The sequence below is a fragment of the Megalobrama amblycephala genome, linkage group LG6, assembly GCF_018812025.1.
Source record: "Megalobrama amblycephala isolate DHTTF-2021 linkage group LG6, ASM1881202v1, whole genome shotgun sequence".
In the NCBI taxonomy this organism is placed as follows: domain Eukaryota; kingdom Metazoa; phylum Chordata; class Actinopteri; order Cypriniformes; family Xenocyprididae; genus Megalobrama; species Megalobrama amblycephala.
The window spans coordinates 41799501-41819470 of NC_063049.1; the positions used below are offsets into that span (position 1 = coordinate 41799501).

Genomic DNA, 19970 nt, shown 5'->3' on the forward strand with positions numbered 1-19970 from the left:
TACTTAATTTCTTTATGAGTGTTAAGTTCAATATTAACTAGATTTTACTTAACAGGTTAGTTGTACAGTGCGGTAACTATAAAATTGACTTTAAATGTGTTATTGGAAATTGTTACAAGGATTTTATCGAGTTGTTGTTTTTTTTTTTTTCAGTGTAGCCTACTTTGATGCATCGCAGAGGTGTTGTGAGTTGCATGCTGGCGAATACCTGCAACTTGCTGTTTTAGTATGAATTGACGGCTGGTTATACACACTCAAAAAATGTTTTTTGATGCTTTTCACTTTATTTAAACAATTTATTTTGATTCAACACCATTGTATCAGGTTTCTGGTTTAAATGTGATTGGTTCATGTTAAATTGACTTGAAACGATTACTCTTTGATTTAACTTGAAGTTTTCATATTGAAATAACATGTTTCAATCAAACTGGACTTTTACTTCACATCATGCTTTGCAAAGGGGCTGAACTGGGAGAGTAAATGTTGAAATAAAGTGTTATTTTAAGCATTTTTTAGCAAGATGAGAACATGGAGTGTCTTTTTAATGTTTACTGTTCTATTATGTTGGTATTTAAAAGTTTCTGTTATGTTAATGGTTTTGGGGTTACCATTGTGTTGAGCTTGTGCTTGGGTTGAGGACCTGCTAACAAGAATTCATATCACTTTAATAATAAAGTATTGACTATGGTAGTGCTCTGGGTAGCGTTTCTCAAAAGCATTGCAAGCCTAAGTTGATCGTAGCTCTATTGGTGGCAATGGTTCTACGATCAACTTAGGCATATGATGCTTTTGGCAAACGCAGCCCTGAATGAAACCAGTATCACTTCTAGACTGCCAACACAGAACATCACATCATAAATTTTATGTAAATCACAGGGCTAAACAAGAAGCACTACTTGTAGGATTATTTGAATAATTCAATTTAAATGAAAACCATTCCCCTAAAACAAATCTAATTTAAACAACAAGATAGATATTCATTAAACTACCAAAACCATACATGAACAAGACATTAACTACTTGATGTAACAAGGCAGAATTTTGTTGAATTAAAGTGCATTACTGACATTGAGAGAATAAGAATAAATTTGATTAGACTAACACAATACAAACATTTTGATTCAATTAGTTGCAAAGAAGTTACATTGACATAATAAAATCATGTTTAATCTACAAATATATATTGTGTTCGGTTTACTTGATTTGATTAGATGCATAATGGGTGCTACGATTAAATCACGTTCATTCAACTTTTTTTTTTTTTTTTTTTTTTTTTTTTCAGATAATTAGTACAAAGTTCTTTCACTGCATTTGTGTTGCTGCAATTGGTCTAAATTGTGAATTTTTGAATAACTGTTAATCACAAACGAATTAAAAATCAATGTCACCTGGTTTCACAGGGCTTAGAATAGCAGGGGCACACAAGAATTGCCCATACCTTCCTTCCAGCCGAGAAATACGTCCTTTATCATTGAACAACCTTGAGAAATGAGACGAGCAATTTCAGTACCTCTTCAAGACGTTCTGTTGTGTGTTCAGAGAGGGATTTCTATGCCTGCTGAAGTGTCTGGAAATGCATAAAGATAGGAAACATCAGAGAAATGAATTTGATAAAGAAATAAGCTGTTGTTGAATTGAAGCAAAAAGAAGCTTTTGGGTAGAGTAGGACAAACATGTTTTTTTTTTTTTTTTTTTTCTTTCAGTTTAGCCTCAGACGCTGCATATGCAACAAGTTCTCTGTTGACTGCAAGCTCAAGGCTTTAGCTGACCCACAATGCATCTGAGATGCATCACTTTTTTTTTTTTTTTGTGCACCCTTATATCTTTTATTAAAATATAATATCCTTGAATTAGTTTGCACTGAAATTTGAAGGGTTTTAATTGAAAGCGGTTCGTCCCTATTATTACAGCCTTGACGGGAAAACCGCCCTGTTCATTTTCATAGGCATCACTTTCTTTTATTGTAGTCCACTAAATTCCCTTTCTTTAATTCATTATTTGATGTTTCGTGACATTTAAATTCATGTGAATTAAACTAAGCCAGGGAAAACATGGCGAGTGGAGATCACAGTCATTTGAAGCTCAACTTGGAGAGGGAATTATATCATCTAATGAGAACATAAAATTGTAATTAATGTCTTGAAATTAGCCTCTGAGAAAAAAAAAACGAAAAAAAAAACGTGTCCATTGATATGCATGGCAGAAAACATTCAATGTGAGAGCCAATATTTTGGCTGTTTCTTTTTTTTTTCCTATCCCTGTCTTCTGTGCCTGTGAAAGGAAGAATGAAAAAAATCCTTCAGGAATGATGAATTGAGTTATCACGTTCAGCAGCTAATTGTCTCAAATTGATATTTTGATGTACTACTAAAGATCACATAAAAGCAGTCAGATCTTAATTAGGCTGATGATCACGGGGAGACGTGAGCTATCGCGCCGGTGCCGCGCTCCGCGCACTAACTTCCCGGCGCTCTATTCGTCCTCGGCGGAGCGCGGCTGGCTGACAGGTTGGCAGCTTGCCAAGGATTGATAGGAGAAACCTTGAGTGTGGCGGAGAGGAGCCGTGTGAGGCCTGCCGGCAGGAGCGAACGCAGATGGGAAGAGTGCTGTGGAGGTTTGAGGCATCAGGCCTTAGGAAGGACGCTGGTTTGAGCATTGCAGCCGTACCGCTTGCTGTCTTTAGGGGTTAAGATTTAGGGTGGGCGGTATGAACAAAATCTTGTGTGATGCTATCAGTAATTTTTATGTCATAGTTATAGTTTTTACTGGAAATGCAACAAAAGTAATTTATATGTGAAACTATGTAGTAATGCCTCTTTTTGGATAATCAAGCGAATCAAATGTTTAAGTGGAAAAATACCTTTTTTAGTATTTGTACATTTTTTTTTTTACTTTGAAGTGTACGCTTAAGGCTAAACCATTGTTTTTTTGTTGTTGTTGTTGTTTTTTAAGGCACTGGTCAAATTAGAGATTTTAGGCTATTTTGCTTCCATAACTTTTTTCAGACTTGTGAAAAAAAAAAAAAAAAAAAAAAAAAAAAAACATCCAAAATACACATTTGAGTGTTTGTTTTATTATACTTTATCTGTTTGCATTGGTAGAAGGCTGAGTTTTTTTCCCTTCTACACTGAGCCAGAAAGCTTCACATTAGCAGCACTTATACACCAAACTTTACAGTTTTATTTCAGTTTTTATTTTATTTATTTATTTTAAAGAGGGGTTTGTTCAAATATCATTCAGCTGATGTATATTTAACATTTTATGCCCTTTTTTTCGTGGCTTTATTTATTTTTATGGAGTGATAAAAATAGATATCCAAAATCCCCTTCATAAGAAACCTTAAACTCTGTAGGGCTGTCAAAATGGCTGAAAAACTCATTTCCAATTTTATAGTTCAATATTACTAATATTCGAATTTAAAAGGCGTAATTTTATTTAGAGGGAAAAAAAGCTTTTGGCCTGTCTCCTGAGGCCACAAGAGGGCGCGTGAGCAAAGTATTAAAGGGATATTTCACCCAAAAATGAAAATTCTGTCACTGATTACTCACCCTCATGTCGTTACAAACCTGTAAGAGCTTTGTTCATCTTCAGAACACAAATTAAGATATTTTTGATGAAATCCGTGAACTTTCTGACCTCCGATAGACTGCAAGAATACTTTTTGTGTGCAGAAAACAAACACAAATAACGACTTTACACAACAATTATGAGCACTGGAATGGGAAAAACCCCAATGTCTCGAGACATATTTTTTAAAAGTTGACCTTCTTTTAACATTTCATGTGCGAGACACGAGTGCAATGATCAAAGATGTCCGTCTAGTTCATGTTTGCATTGAACACAATGGAAAAGCAGAGCAGAAAATGCATTCTGTGTGAACAGTTGGTTACGGTTTTGACCAAGATGCAATGTTTTGAATGAACAACGCAGCAGTGCTCTATCAAGTGGGTTCAACTGGATAGGCTAAGAAAAAAATTAAATGCAACAATTCTTACGCCATCATCACACCTAAATTAATGGACCGTTTTTGCATTCAAATGTGGATATTTATTTTAAATTCAACGAATATTCTAAATTCGAATTTTAATTTGACAGCCCTTAAACTCTAATATGTCAACAAGAAAAAATAATAATTTTGAACCTGGCTTCATCCAATGTTCAGATTTCTGTTCTGAAAATGTATCCAAATTAGTTCATATTTAATTAGATTATGCCTCATTTGCATATCTAAACATTGTGTTTCAGAAAACTTGTAATACAAAACAATTTTCTTAATACACAGGGGACAATATAGTGATATCTATTAGTTAAAAAATTTACCCTGTTTACCTGTACTAGTGTCTTGCCTTAAGTAGACAAGTAGCCAGACTTTGCTGTTAATTTGCTGTAAATGTTTTGTTAAATTTGTGAAAAATTATCTTTTGGTTTGGATTCAACAAAGTTAACAGATGCATATCAAAAGATCAGATTATTCATAAAAAATTAAGTCTGCCATAAGTGCGACTTCACACTTGATACTTTAAAAACAAAATAATAACAGCATGAAATGGGAAATCACTTTAAATTCTAATTTAGTGAACTGCGTTGATGCACAAATGGGATTGCTAGGGATGCACGATATATCGGCCACCATATCGGTATCGGCCAATATGTTCATTTTTAACGTTATTGTTATTGGCCCGATAAGACAATTTGGCCGATATATTAAAGCTGATAAATAATGGATTATTTCCTTCAGCTGAGACACTTCAGATGCGCACTTTTCGCAATGATTATAAAAAATAATTATAAAATTATAATGAGAACATTATAATTGTGTGCTTGGGACATGGCTTTTAATGGTGAGACTTTTATTTTTGTAATCAGGCTCTCAAAAATTATATAAAAATTTGGATTTAGATTTATCAGCCAATATATTAGTTATCGGCTTTAAAATATAAAGAATTACTGGTATCGGCCAAAATTTTCATATCGGTGCATCCCTAGGGATTGTACATTAATTGAATTATATATAAATTGAGTTGCGTCAAATCCCCTTTAAGACGAGTAATTTCACTCGGCGGCCATCTTTGAAAGGCCTCTCGGGCATTCAAGTGCAGCTCCTATCTCTTTGAATGGGGAAACATCAAATTCTCCAAAGCTGTTTGCCAAACTTTCGATTAGATTTCATATTTGAAATCGCCAATGAAATCTGACAACATCTGTCTCATAAATTTTGTTTCTAAATGTTCGAATCATGACAAAAAAAATCAGTATTTTACAGGCTGGATCAAGCTAATGTGCGTCTCTTGTCTCATTTCGGAGGCTCGTCTGACTGTTTCTATAGGAACCGGAGCTTCTAACGGCCACACGCGATAAATTTACCAATCGGCGATTGGCTCTTATTTAGAAGGCGTGACTTATTCCGCCATATTGCACGTTGGACTTTCTCCCATTCAAAACAATATGACGCCTTGTGTTATTCTATAGTTTTTGGTTGCGTCTTGAACCCTAAGAAAGATCTAGAATTCAAATGAGGACACTACAGATTCTAATTAATAATAGAATCATGGAATTTATCATAAAAATGTAAGATTCTGTTGAAGTTGTTTGTTTGTAGGTTAGGAATGCTAGCAGCCATTCGCAAAACAATTCCCTATAAACTGACTTAGATGAGGTGACTTTAATGAGGTGTTTCTATGGCATAATTTAGGATCACAAACCAGACAGCTGCCTGGACTGAGACTGCCTGGACTGAGACGTCATGTCCGTGATCTCCATTAGGAGTTGGTTTCAGGTAGTAAAGCCACCAGAATGCGAGGCCGGTCATCTTCAGCCAGGCTGTACGAGTGCTGGCTGCTGAGGTGGCAGGCTGGCTGTGCTAATGATGGGTGCTAATGTAATTAGCTCATCCCAGCAGTCTGCAGAGCTGCGCTTTTCAGCTGTCGCGCTCACCAGCTCACCGCTGACCCTGACTCACCCCAGCCTTTCACGGCCTACCTCTCTCTCATAGGCATTACCCTGCATTTAGTGCCCTGAAGGGCTGACAGCCTCGCCATTTGTTGATTTTTGGCTCCAAAACCTATGTGCATTTTCTTGTTAGAGTCAATGGGAAAATCAGAATTGACCCTATTTACTTTCTTAATGCACATTCCTGGTCTTATTGAGTATGATTCAGTGGCTCACATGTTTCCAAATATTTGTATATTTCATCAGAATGTTATAAATTGATGCTTCTGAAATTGAATATCCTGTTTCACTTGGAAATACATGAGATTACATGAGTAAAATGGGTTGGGCACAATTGTTTAATGTTGACTATAAGGAAGAGGCACTGTATGTGTCCTACGTTATTTGCACAATTAACTAGTAGTTTTTTTGTTTTTTTTTAATGTTTTTGTCATCAATACTTTGGGAAATTGGAACATAAATACAATTGATTATGCATTTTATTCTCCACTTCCCTAAAGTATTGATCCTTATTGATTTTTTTTTTTTTTTTTTTTTTTTCTTTCAATCATTTTATATTCTCTTATACCGGATAACCTGTACATTTTTTTTTTTTTTTTTTTTATGTCAAGTATCTTCATCAAAGCATCAATACTTTTGTTATAAAGTTGATTATGCTATTATTCTTCACTTGCCCAGAGTATTGATGCTTATTGATTATTTCAATAATTTTGTGACATTACATAGACATTAACCACAAAATATATAGGTGCATCTGCTGAAACGCCCATAAATTATTAACCTGCAAATTAGCATAAAAGGACATCAGTGAATCTGCTGGTCGCATAAATTGTGTGAAGTGCCCTTCATTCATGCCCTTCAACATAGATAATTATGGAATAGATGTAAATTTCATGAATTTAATTGTAGAAATTGTATTGTATGCTAATGTATATGTTAATATTGAGTTAATATTGCCCACCGCTCAGACATCCAACTTTAAGTTACCACTCTCCACATGAGTGTGAAGATTAAATCAAGCATATTATAAGCAGAACCAGATCAAAATGTAGTTGTTTGTAATTGTATATTAAGTGGTGTAATTGCTACTAAACAAAGACTTCGCTTTTGTGATTTAGTTGATTAATATGTGGAACGTTTAGTGTTTAGAGGCCTAGCAGGAGTGGATTATAATGATCATTCCCTTGGGCTTGGGCTCAGTTTTATTTTTTAGGATGTCTGAACAAACCCCCCCACCCTTCCTTTTCACCCCGTTCAGCAGGCGTTAAGGATGACCCTGTTTCCTCACTCCTAAGTAGAACCAATTTGGTTTGGAATGAGCCTGAAGGTTTCTCTTAATGAGATTCCCATATGAACCGCCACATTTCCACAGAGGGTTTGCAGATCTACTGTATGACATTTGTTTGTGAATAGCTGATGTTCTCAGCTCCCACTTTTTGAAGAGTTTTATTGGAGGCATCCGTCTCAAATTTTTATTTTTTTTCTCTTTTCTTATTTTACTGATTTGGCTTGTTATATGCTTTCTATCTTATCAGCATTTTGTTTGATTGATGCTAGGGATGCACTGATCTACATATTTTGATTTTTTTTTTTTTATTAGCGGTGCACCGATATGAAAATTTGGCCGATAATCGATAATTCTTTATATTTATATTCTTCTTTTATATTATATAATCTAAATCAAATTTTTTTTATACATAATTTTTGAGTGCCTGATTACAAAAGCACACAATTATAATGCTCTCATTATAATTTTATGCAGCCTATATGACAGACTGCACATGTTGCACTTAACTGTATTTTCCTTTTTGAAGTGATATTAATCATATTTCAAGCAATTCAAAACCATCACTGCGAACAGTGCGCATCTGAAGTGTCTCATCTGAAGGAAATAATCTATTTTTTATCGGCTTTAATATATCAGCCAAATTTTCTTATCTGGCTGATAACAATAACATTAAAAATGAACATATATCATGATACCGATCATGCATCCCTCATTTTTATTTTGACCACTGGCCAATATGATGGCTGTTATTGTGTGTGTATGTGTATATATGTATATTTGTTAGTTCACAAAATCTGCCATATTGCTAATTTGAAAATGCTATTATTGGCTGATAAAGTCATTTGTAACATATATCATGTGTCCCTACTTACCTGAATCTTTTGCATTTAGTATTTAGTGAAATTTATTTGGAAAACACAATGACCTGGCAGAGAAATTAGTGTATACAAAGCCATTTAAGTCATTATCACTTTAATTATTCTGAGATCTTATTTTAATATGCAGAAAGATGCCAAATCTAGGTGCGGCGTCCTCTTTAAGAGATGGATTGCTATGTAAAGCATGTTTAGGATCTGGCCTATTTGACGATCCCTTTAAATGTCCACATGGAATTACATTAATTTAAAAGAGAAAGAGCTCATATAGAGTTCAGCATCATCCTTGAGCTTTATGAGGGCTGGCACCTCTTTTGTGTTCATTATCGTGAAATCACCTCAGGGAGGAATGTTGACTTTTCACCGTCCAGAATAGCTGCTAATGTGCTGTGTAACACTCTCATGTACGACCGTAGACAGCGGCGCTGCTCTTTACTGAGGAAATGGCAGTGTTTCAAGCACTGGTCACTAGGCATTGTACAAGTACTCGAGTACTTGGAAGGGACAGAGATGATCGATCATGAAAGCATTCATTGTATCGCTTTTTTTCGTGTGTGTATGCGTATTTTATTTTTACTATCGTTAATAATTAATGTATTAATTACATTTTGCACCAATTGAGGTCCAATAAAAATTAAATGTAAACATATTTTTTTACTTTTTGGGGGGTTTTCATTGGCTGCATTCAACATCAAACATAACACAACATGTGTAGTCTGTTACAAGCCTTTTCTTTCAAAGTCACCATACAATCAAGTGTGATATTTATTATAATAATATGCACACCATTGTTTTTTTAATTAATGTGCCCATCTTTAATTAGTGTGCAACATCTCTTCTATGGTGACGTGTTTACTGATGTGAAGGCGGGACAACCAACCTGTCAATCACATGAGATGACAGCAATAGCAAACACAATGATCCAATCAATTCTCCATGGACAAAATCAAGTCCCGCCCTACTAGGGCTGCACAATTAATTGAATTTCTAATCGCTTTTACGGATGCCACGATTTCATAATCATTCAAAGGCGCAATTACATCAAAAAAATATCCACTTATATTATTCTCCGTACTTAAGAGGTGTGTTTAGAGCATGTTGCATTGTGAGAGGTGAATCACAACTCTACCCAGCACAAAAGGAGCTACCAGTGACGCAATTGGTCGAACACATGCAACACACCAGCACCCGCCATTTTTAGAAAGCCGTGTACACAGCCTATATATTTACTCCATGAACTAACTCGACAAACATGGAAAACATTGATAGATGGACCTCTCAACCTTACACTAAAGGAGAAAATCCAGCGCGACATTGCAGACCAAGCGAAACAACATGATTATGTATTTCTGCTCAGCTAGTAGCATTGAGCACCAACCACGTTTTCATATGCTGTCCACTTTCTTTGTATAACAGTTCTATCTAATAATGTATTAGACAGGACTGTTTGTGATACAGTGGTATAAAGCTGTTCAAAACATTATTCAATGTTATAGCGATAATCGTAATTAATAATCGTAATTACAATTTAATCATAATCATGCAGCCCTACATTTTTTTTTTTTCTTGTTTGAAAAGCCGTTTCACTCGGATATACGTCACAATAGGGAAGAAAAGACTATCGCAACTTCTGTTTCATGCCATGTTGTTTCTTTGTTGTATTGTTTGTTTTTCATTTAAAAATGGACAACCATATGTTAGCCAGATTATTCTGTTTTGATTCATAGTTAAAAACCAGCTGTAAAAACCAGATTGTTGTTGGAAACTGGTGCATGCACTACAACAACAGCTGGATGGACGAAACACAGGGTCTTGGACGTGCATTTAAGTGTTATATTAACATTTATTATTTTACAGCTATTTTTAACTTGATAAGCCAACACTAATGCTGCCAGATGCTGAGAAAACAGTGAGACATGATGCCAAAGATGTCCATCTGACTCTCATATGTAATGCAATTAAAACATTGCACAAGCTGTACTCTGTTGAGCGCTCGAGTCATCCCTAGTGGTCACGTCCGCTGAAGTACGAGCTCCGTTTAGCTTTGAGCTTTTGAGAAGATACATTACATCTTTTGCATTTGTTAACGATGCGATATTTATATCACTGTATAAGTTCTATTTCATGGCAATATCTAGAGAACTGCCTCAAGTTCTGTTTAGCATTTGTTGGACTTTTTTTTTTTTTCCTGTTTTATTCCAGTCTGTCTGGCTCATTTTTTTTTTTTTTTTCATTCCATACCCTGACGAAATTTCTTCCACATTTTAATGCTCCCCAAAGCCTTTCGCCTCTTTGTTTCCATTATTCATTCCAAAAAGTTCTGCATTTGGAGGCCGGGAGGGGGGTTGAAAAATAATTTTGTGTCTGACTAAATTTATGTGGAGCTAAGTCAGCGCTTTATGCAAAATCTATGCTTTATGCAACCGTGGGGTTGTGTAGGAGGCCTCGGCGTGCTCTTGCGTGCATCGCAGGCTTTTGTGTGCGTGTTGTGGAGGGAGAGAAACCGAGAACAAATCTGTGTGTGTGTGTGGGCCTGTCATGCTGTCACCAAGGCCTAATGTCTCTCCCGAGGGGTACCTGGAGGAGAGCCGTACCCACCCAGTCAGCCTTTAGCTGGGGCGCGCGGTGACACTGCCTTCCCACGGAGACTGGAGGTGTCACTGTATGTATGTAAACCAGTGACAGATGACTGGAGACATGCAGACTGGAGAGACCAGTCACTGAGGAAAAAACACTGCTTCTCTTTTCATCTCCCCTCCACAGCTCAGACACAGATGAATAAAACAAAACAACAGAGCCTGTGCATTTGTGAGAGACCCTCATGTTTGTCTACAGTGTGACACCCTAATAAAAGATGTTTTGTTTATTCTGTAGGTTCCTTTAGAGCTAAATGTTGCTAACTCTAGAGTTGGGAATTGAGAATCTGTCCTTTTTTTTCCTTTTTTTTTAAATACTGGAACTGAAGGATTTTTTTATTTTTTTTATGACATTAGATTTCGTTAACAGTTCTTGAACTTTGGCGTTCTTCCACCAACAGAGCCACAGCAAAGGGCATTGTTTTGGTGAATGTGATGAGAGAAAATAAACAAACAAAATAATAGTCGGTAAGCAGAAAATCTTTCTATTGCATTATTCTTGCTGTTTGCAAGCAAAAAATATATAGTGCAATCAATGTTGTTGGTAAATGGTCCAAATGACTCTCAAATTGGTTGAAATCGGTCTATTTTCAGTGTACAACCTCGACAAAATATTTTTTACCATATATTACTGGAGTATGTTTTATACGAAAATCAAAAAATTCTAAAATTTACCTCATTGTATTATTTGTAAAATTTACTAGCAATTTTTTAATGGTTATTTTTTTGGGGGTTGGGGTAATTGATATTTGTATTTTTTTCATATTATTTTACATTACATTAGTCATTTAGCATGCATTTTTATCCAATGACTTTTCTTTTTTTACTTTAATTTGCAACATCACAAGCAAATTATTGTTCAAGGGCCAACACTAATTACAGCACCACAGTGTCAAGTTTAAAGGGATAGTTCACCCAAAAATGAAAATTTGATGTTTATCTGCTTACCCCCAGCGCATCCAAAATGTAGGTGACTTTGTTTCTTCAGTAGAACACAAATGATGATTTTTAACTCCAACCATTGCCGTCTGTCAGTCGTATAATGGCAGTAGATGGGAACTTCATCTATAAGAGTAAATAAACCTTGCTTAGACAAATCCAAATTAAACCCTGCGGCTCGTGACGACACATTGATGTCCTAAGACACGAAACGATCGGTTTGTGTGAGAAACCGAACAGTATTTATATCATTTTTTACCTCTAAAACACCACTATGTCCAACTCCGTTCATGACTCCTTTAGTGAGGTCTGATCGCGCTCTGACAGCGGCAGTGATGTCTGACACTCATTGAAGTATATGCGCGAGACATCACTTCCGTTGTCACAGCGCGATCAGACATCACTAAAGGAGTCATGAACGCAGTTGGACATAGTGGTGTTTTCCTACATCCTACATCTTGGATGCGCTGGGGGTAAGCAGATAAACATCAAATTTTCATTTTTGGGTGAACTATCCCTTTAAAGAGTAAGCTAGAAAATTTTGGTGTAGAATTTACTTTGCAATTGTTTATGAATTTTACTAGCAGTTTCTGAGTGAAAATTTTCAATGAATCGGCAAGTAACACATTGAAATAGGGCTGGGCATTAAAATGATAATAATTATTGCAATAATTTCCTCGATAAAATTGTAACAAAAGTTTGATATAATGTTTATGCACCATGCAAATAATGCTGCACATACTTGTTGCAGACCGTCGCACTGGTGGCAATAACGGATAAACGCTACCGTTTCTGTTGCGTATGAGAAACATTAAACGGCAAATGTGTTGAAAGGGCAAAAGAGCTGCGTGTTTGAACTTTGAGCTCAAAACACACCGCAGCATGAGTGAATGCATTTTTTCGCTGACCGTCTCGATCACATGACCACTAAACAGCGCTGTGAGATCCAGTGAGAAGTGCTCCAGTTTGGAGCAGAGCTCTCCCATACAAACCCCAAATCAAATGCCTTGTGATGTAAACTAAAGCCAGATGAAACAGCACTGACATTCTCAACAACACTGATGCTGAAAACAGGAGCTAAAACGATATAGTTAGGTTTTTCAATCCACAAATCACCAACGTTTACCATGAAATATAATGAATATATAAGCTAAAGTAGTGCTTATATTTAGTGAAATGCTCCTCTCTAGAGTTTATTTTTCTAGTGAACTAACCTGCTGTGGACACTAAATGACTTGCCTGAGGTAAATGTAATGCTGTGTGAGCTATTATTCTCAAGCTGTTTTATTGAGGTCTTTCTGCAGTTGAAACACTGATTGAGAGATTACACGTAAACATATCTATGCATAGATCATCTGTTCTTCTCCTTCTGCACTTTTTCCTGTTATCAAACAGCAATGCATTACCGCACGCTCCCCCTTTTGGATTGGAGTGTGGATCGCCTGTGACTGATTGTATTCGTCGTTTGACTGTATGCACCCGAAACGTGACGTCCGTACCATGACGGTTCGGGATGAATACATGTTCAATTCAATTCACATTTATTTGTATAGCGCTTTTCACGATACATATCATTTCAAAGCAGCTTTACAGAGAATGCATGTCAACATTACAATTTAAAGAATGCAGTTAGCTAATAATGTAATAATTTAGGCAATTCATTTACAATCACTGTTAGCAGTTTAACTGAAGGTAGAAGCAATGAGCTCCTGGAAAAATGAATTACATTAACAATAATTAGGATATAGAAATTGTGCAATGTGCATGTATCGTTAGACCCCTAGTAGACATTAAATGCATGAAAGGAGTAATGGAATATAATTACAGTACTTTTTTATTAATAGGTTATAAGAGTTTTTATGCATTTGTATTATACTAAATGTCTTTAGGCTACTGTTTTTCAACAATATAGTTACTTTTTACCTTGGTAGTGAGGTGCAATGCCTGATTTTACCTGTGGTTAACATGATCCAAATACTACGGAAGACAAATTTTACCCTATAAAAATGACCCGACTCAAGTTACTGCCAAACGTGCATTTCAAAGAGACAAAACATATTCGTTTGTGAAATATTCATCTCTTTGGCAAATGTTTGTCATGTTCTGATGATAAAACCACAATTAGCTGTCTGGTTTCTACAGTTTTCACTCAGGAGCAAAGATCTGCCTTTAGACTTGAACGAAATGTGATATTTATTGATGTTGAATGATATAAAAAATGTAATTTTTTTTTGGCCATTTCGGCCAGTTTGTTTCTTAATAGAATGTCTTTTTAGGATTATAGTTGTGCTTACAGAAAGCATTTTGGGGGCGGGTGCTTTTGTTAATGGAATCATTAAATTCCTTATGCTTCCCATCCCTATTTGCACCGTTGTAGGTTTAGGTAGTGCACTCGTCAGGAAAGGGCACGGGCGGTAATTGCAAACGAATGAGGATTTGCCGAGCAGGAGCCTTGGGCAGCTTTACTAGGTCAGAGGTCGCTCAGGTCAGTGTTACACACTGCAGCCTCACTGCAACCCGTCTCAATGGAAACAGAACCTGCTACGTCATGCCGCCGTTAGCGTGGTGGATTCCAGCCTGCGAGGTGCGTGTGTAATCTTCGGCTCGTCTTTAACCTGAGTGTTTAGGCTAGCCAGGAATGCAATCAGCTGTCGTAATTTCATGCCTTTCACAGATGGTGAAAGAGACTCTTGAGGCGATAGTATTGTACTTGTGTAAAGAGGTGTCTGAAAGAGCCAGCTGTGTTGTGATATCACACTATATCATTTTAGTATGCTTCAATTTCCTCTTTAACATTCATAAAGGAAGCTCACAGTCACATCTGCTCGTGATGGGAATGAAACGGAGAGATGCGGCTGTGCTGTCAACCTCCTCTTATCCAGCGAGCGCATCCAAACGCTCACCGATGCTGTTTTGAAATAATTCGGGAATTTTCCTTCTCGTTTAACATTGTTTTGTAGTAGCACACTGACCCGAAGCATTTTGTTACTCTTAACAACTGGCAGCCAAAAACAGTGCAGCCATATTTTAGATCAGCGCCCACATGCTGGAAGTAGTTTTGAGATAAATTGTTCGTCTTTTGCAGAGTTGTTTATAAAGCATTTTCACATTTCCTCAACAAACGGCACTTTCTCAGGCAGGGGTGTCTGAAGCTGGCACAGCAACAACAGATTAATAACAAAAGTGTTGCTTTACTGCAGAGAGGTGCTGTGGAAAAGGAAATGCTGAACGTTGTTCAAGGACAAGTTCTGAAGTAAACACAGTGAGGGGGAAAATGTCCTATAACTTTAGATAAAATAATGTAATATATATATATAGGTTTTTAATTGAACTGAACACAGGGGTTTTGAACCATTTTTCAAAAACTAAATACTTTGTCTGTGAATTTTTTTATTTAATTTCAGATGTTTTTTAAATTATTCCAAACATTTTTACATTTAATTTTTACAAGTTGACTTAAAAAAAAAAAAAAAAAAAAAAAATTAATTGAAATTTTAATTGAAACTTTAAAAACAACAACTTTGCAATAAGGTTTCATTTGTTAACATTAGTGAACTACATTAGTTAACATGAACTAACAATGAAAAATAGTTTTAAAGCATTTATTAGTCTTAGTTAATGTTAATTTCAACATTTACTAAGACATTATTAAAATTTAAAGTTGAATCTGTTAATATTTTTTAATGGACCGAATCTAATATGAACTAACAATGAACTAACAATTGTCAAGTGTTACCAAGAAAGTATAGAATTATTTATTAGGGATGCACAATATATCGGCCATCATATCGGTATCTATCACCGATCTATGTTCATTTTTAATGTTATCATTATCGGCCTGATAAGAAAATTTGGCCGATATATTAAAGCCGATAAATAATGGATTATTTCAATCAGCTGAGACACTTCAGATGCGCACTGTCCACCACTGTGGTTTTGAATTGCTTGAAATATGATTGAAATCACTTCAAAAACGAAAATACAGTTAAGTGCAGAGCAAGTCTGTCATATAGACTACATAATATTATAATGGGAACATTATAATTGTGTGCTTGGGACATGGTTTTAATGGTGAGACTTTTGTTTTTGTAATCAGGCTCTCAAACATTATACAAAGGTGTTGATATAGATTTATCGGGCAATATATCGGTTATCGGCTTTCAAATATGAAGAATTATCGGTATGGGCCAAAATTTTTATATCTGTGCATCCTTATTTATCAACTACAGATTAGTCAATTGCAAACATTTGCCAAAAGTTTTTTTTTCTTTAGTGAGTAGATATAATTTGTTTGTTTATAAATTATATCCTTTTTAACTTTTATATTGACATTTTTATCATTTTTTTACTGTGAATTTTTACAATTTGATTTAATTTTACAATTAATACTTTGTTGTTTGTAATTTTGATTAAATTATACTTAATTTCTCACGTTCTACACATGTTCTACTTTTAGAATTATTTACGTGAACAGATATCTCTGTTGCTGCTTGTTATATGTTCCAGCATGTAAAGCACCTTCTATTTTTACTTTCACAATATGCAAAAAAAAAAAAAAAAAAAAAGCTATTCATGTCTGAGCAGTGGCTGACCTCAGGTTGCGTATATTGAAGAGTGGGATTTGTTCTTTAATAGAATTGTATCTAATTAATTAGCTTTAAATTGCAAGAATAGCAAATACAGCACATTCAGATGCAATCATTACTTAACTGCATAAATAATCGTACATTCATTTGCATTTAATGGAAGGTGGCGACTCTCTTAAAGGATTGCTGTCATTTAACTGGTGACTGGTAATCAGAGCAGTTCGCTTTACTAAGCCAAAAAACACACTCACTGCTCTTTAAGGACTTATTATTTAAGAATTACAGGAACTTGCACACTAGAGTTTAGACTTGTAGTGACTGATTTCAATGAGAAGGGAGTAGTGGGAAAATGCAAGCGTTTGCAAAAGTAATGCTCCATCTTGCAACCAAAAAATAAGTTTTGGCCAGAATATCACTTTATCGCTAGCATGTTGATAATTATGACTGACTGATATCTCAGGAAGCTTTTTGTGGGAAAGGCAAGATGCCAAGCAGCATGTCTGTAGTTTCAGTTCTCTACTCTCTCTCCTTTTACAGTCTAAATAGTCCAATCAGTTTGAACAGTATTAAGCCATTTTGAGATTTATCAGCACCTAAACCACATAATACAGTATATCCATGCATGGAATCAAATTTGATAATTCTTACTTTTATGGAATATTGCATTATTTTTATTATTTTAAATGATTTAAATGCAAATATCATTAAAAAAACAAAAAAACAAAATGAATGTGCCCTCATAGTCTTTAATCAAAATAACTTTCCCTCCTCCAACTTCTCTTCTTACAGGTGTGAGGGCGGGACAACCAACCTGTCAATCACATGAGATCGACCAGTAGCAAACCATAACCAACCAAACAATTCCCCATGGACAAAATTAAGTCCTGCCTTACAGTTTTTCTTGTTCGATAAGCTGTTCACACTGATATGTCACAATAGAGAAGAAAAAACTATCGCAGTTTCAGTTTCATGACGACTTTAACAAATGCGCAACATAGTTCAGTATGTTTGTTCAGGAAACTTTGTTAGGCTAGTTTGAACAACTTTTGAAGAATATTGTTCGTTTATCTAGTGTAGCAATGGGACCCCAAGTGCTTATTATCCAACATAATTTAATCACTTACCCCTTCCTGTCTGACTTTTTCTTTTAAAGGGGACCTATAATGCCCATTTTCACAAGATGTAATATGGTGTCCCCAGAATGTGTCTCTAAAGTTTCAGCTCAAAATACCCCACAGATCATTTATTATAGCTTGTCAAATATGCCTCTATTTGGGTGCGAGAAAAAACACGCCATTTTTGTGTGTGTCCCTTTAAATGCAAATGAGCTGCTGCTCCCGGCCCCCTTTCCAGAAGAGGGCGGAGCTTTAACAGCTCAACAACAACAAAGCTGGAGAATCTCACGCAGCCAAAGTGAGGATTGTCAGTAACGGTGTTCAGCCTTACATTGTTCAAACCGGAGTCGACACTGATGGAGAGACTCAGGAAGAAGTTACAACTTTTAGAATGAAACTGGACGTTTCTGAATGGTTAGTGGATAAATTTATGTAGTTGCTGTGGAGTTGATTCAACTCATCCACTAGCATGTGCCGTCATGTTCATCTTTTGTGTTGAATTGACCCTCGTTTGTGAAGCAGTCCGGCGTAAAATGACGGCATGACAACAACACTCTACTACAACAACTCTTCCTCTTCTCTAAAGCAGGCCAACATGGCCTCACCCCCTTTGTTGTGTGTTCCCGGGGGTGGGGTTTATGTAAATTTTAGGGTTATCGATGTCACCAACCCAGAAAGAACCTTGTTTGAAGCCATTTGTTGTAGTCTTTAAAAAGCAATTTCTATAAAAGAAAGTATCTTGCTTTGCATTGAACTTGATCGTAACTTTGCAGATGTTGTTTAAGCTCAAACAGCAACATTACACGCTAACTAAAGTTAAAAAAGTGAAATCATAATCAAGTACCGCTTTAATTTACTGCCATTAAAATGACCAGTCATTCGCCTGTTAATCTGCATGAGCGTGGTTACGGGTTATTTGGACGGAAAGAACAACTGTAACGAGGCTCTTTATTTGCAATCCTTCACAGACTTGTAAAGGAAAACTGTGGTTGATCAGAGGCATGCTGGAAATGTCAATTCAATACTCCGCCACTTAGATCCTCAGTGTTCCTGTCAAACGGCTTTTACAGCTGGCAGCCGTGATCTGAGTGCAGCGCCAAATGCGCACTGACGCTGCCTTTATAGCTCTTAAATAGAGTTAAAAGTGGTGTGCAAATGAAAGCTATTAATATTTATTAACACTCTGATGCGTAAGGTTAAAAGCAGCCTCTCGACGTGTTGCGTTTGGGCCGTCTGATTAATCACAGTGTTGATGGTCTTCACATCCGCGACATTGAAGGTTACAGGCATCGATTCTTGTCCTGTCACATCGGCCTGTGGAAAAGTCAGGGAACTTTCATGGATGTTGCACAAAATTCACGTTTGATGCACATGTAACACTGCGTTCTCCAGGCCTGGGAATTGAAAAGTGTGTTGTTGTTGTTATTATTATTATTATTATTATTATTATTCAGAACTAGTTGTATTTTTTTGCCGACTACCAATGTAAGTGATCAGTCCAATCAGTCGCTGTCTGTGTGAATAGAGCATTAGACCTGATGATCAGCTTATTGCTTTATTTGCAACTTAGTGTTTTATTTGCTGTGCACAAAAGTAAACAAACTTTTGAGTGTATTGCATAGTTTCCGGCGAGCTAAAAAGCCTGTGTAAGTGCACTTTTCCAATATATAAGCTCCTTTTGTTTAGCCTTCACAGTGGATTGACATTTTATTAATATATAAATATTTAATATATATTAAATATTTATATATTATATTATATATATATAATATACACACACACACAGTATATATAGTAAAAAAAATTATTTATATGTAATATTTTTTACTATATATACTGTGTGTGTGTGTATATGTGTGTATATATATATATATATATATATATATATATATATATATATATATATATATATATATATATACGTGTATACAATAATGACGTTATACATTTACGGCTATATAACATTGCATATGTAGTAGTGCACATGTAAAATACAAATAAATTAAGAAAAAATAATATAAAAATTAATTTTTACTCAGTATTTTTGTGGTGTATCTCTCTAGTAATGCAAGAAACCTTTAAAAACCTTTTAAAAACATTTAGTGAGGTTTAAGCTTAAAACACTTAAAACACCAGTAAAAAGTTGTTAATTAAAATTATTTATTATTGCTTCTAAAGTAAATTTATCATGTTATCAAATCATCTTTTGCATTGTATAACCGTTTCTAGATGCACAATTTGTGCGATTCTTTATGATTTACAATTCTTTTTTAATTCTGATTTCCTTGAGTTATCATCTGACTTTTAGTAAAACGATCATCTGTACCAGAATGGTTAAATTCATCACGACAACATGCGAATGAGTTAAAACACTGCATACATGCACGTGATCTTTCCTGACCCGATCCAGATCCCTCCCGCTGTTTATCTGAGTGTTTGTCGGTCAGCAACCCTGCCCATCCCATCCCATCTCTTCTTCCTCTTTCCTTTTTCTTTTCTTTTTTGCTCAGCTGAGCATTTGTCTTCACAATTGCATTAGCTCTGAGTTATACCTTTTGTCTCTCTTGTCAAATCAATACGTG

At 35.6% G+C, this 19970-nt stretch overlaps 1 protein-coding gene and 1 long non-coding RNA gene across 4 annotated transcripts in view; one reads left to right on the forward strand and one right to left on the reverse strand.

The window, feature by feature from the left end:
• The window catches only part of fign (fidgetin), a 65768-nt gene that overhangs the window by 9622 nt on the left and 36176 nt on the right, over nt 1-19970 (forward strand). The gene's annotated exons all lie outside the window — the stretch shown is intronic.
• The window catches only part of LOC125270755, a 113774-nt gene continuing 94551 nt past the window's right edge, over nt 748-19970 (reverse strand). For both annotated transcript variants that reach the window (XR_007185453.1, XR_007185450.1), the window contains one exon: nt 748-1567. This is a non-coding gene — a long non-coding RNA (uncharacterized LOC125270755). The remainder of the gene's footprint in view (nt 1568-19970) is intronic.